Below are 1,411 nucleotides of genomic sequence, written 5' to 3' on the forward strand. Positions count from 1 at the left end.
ATGTAAACAGGCAGAACACGGCGCTGCGGTCGGCAACACCTATATAAGACAACAAGTGTCTGGCGCAGTACTAAGATCGATTACTGCCGCTACAGTGCCAGTTTATCAACATTTGAGTCAGTTTGAACGTGATGTTGTAGTGGGCGCACGAGCGATGTGGCACAGTAGCTCCGAGGTAGCGATGAAGTGTGGATTCTCTCGCACGACAATTTCACACATGTGCCGTGACTATCAGGAATCCGGTAAAACATCGAATCTCCGAGATCGCTGCTGCCGGAAAAAGATCCGGTAAAAACGGGACCAACGACGACTGAAGAGAATCGTTCATCGTGACGGAAGGGCAACCCTTCCCGCAAATTGCTGCAGATTTCAATGCTGGGCCACCAACAAGTGTCAGCGTGCGAACCATTCAACGAAACGTCATGAAGATGAGCTTTCGGAGCCGATGGCCCACTCGTGTACCCTTGATGACTGCACGACACAAAGCTTTACGCCTCGCCTGGGCCCGCCAACGCCGACGTTGGAGTGTTGACGATTGGAATCATGTTGCCTGGTCGGAGGAGTCTCGTGTCAAATTGTATCGAGCGGATGGACGTGTGCGGGTATGGAGACAACCTCATGAATCCACTGACCCTGCTTGTCGGCAGGGGACTGTTCAAGATGGTGGACGCTCTGTAATGGTATGGGGCGCGTACAGTTGGAGTGATATGGGGCGCCTGATACGTCTAGATACGACTCTGACAGGTGACACGTACGTCAGCATCCTTTTCGATCACCTGCATCCACTCATGTCCATTGCGAATTACGACGGACTTGAGCAATTCCAGCAGGACAATACGACACAGTGATCATATCTGGGATGCCTTGCAACGTGCTGTTCAGATGAGAATTCCGACGGACTTGAGCAATTCCAGCAGGACAATACGATACAGTGATCATATCTGGGATGCCTTGCAACGTGCTGTTCAGATGAGATCTCCACCCCCTCGTACTCTTACGGATTTATAGACAGCCCTGCAAGATTAATCGTGTCAGTTCCCTCCTTCACTAGTTCAGACATTAGTCGAGTCCGTACCACGTCGCGTTACTGCACTTCTGCCTGCTCGCGGGGGCCCTGCACGATAATTGGAGGTTTTTCAGTTTCTTTGGCTCTGCAGTCTATTTCACAGTATCTAAGATGAAGAAATGCTCATGCTTCTTGAGCTAAACATTACAGAGGCCATATTTACTAGACATTATTTTTTGCTTCGAATGGTCATGGTTCAAATGGTTCAAATGGCTCTGAGCCCAATGGGACTTAACGTCTGAAGTCATCAGTCCCGTAGAACGTAGAACTACTTAAACCTAACTAACCTAAGGACATCACACACATCCATACCCGAGGCAGGATTCTAACCTGCGACCGTAGCGG

This window comes from Schistocerca cancellata, unplaced genomic scaffold, assembly GCF_023864275.1.
Source record: "Schistocerca cancellata isolate TAMUIC-IGC-003103 unplaced genomic scaffold, iqSchCanc2.1 HiC_scaffold_754, whole genome shotgun sequence".
Lineage (NCBI taxonomy): Eukaryota > Metazoa > Arthropoda > Insecta > Orthoptera > Acrididae > Schistocerca > Schistocerca cancellata.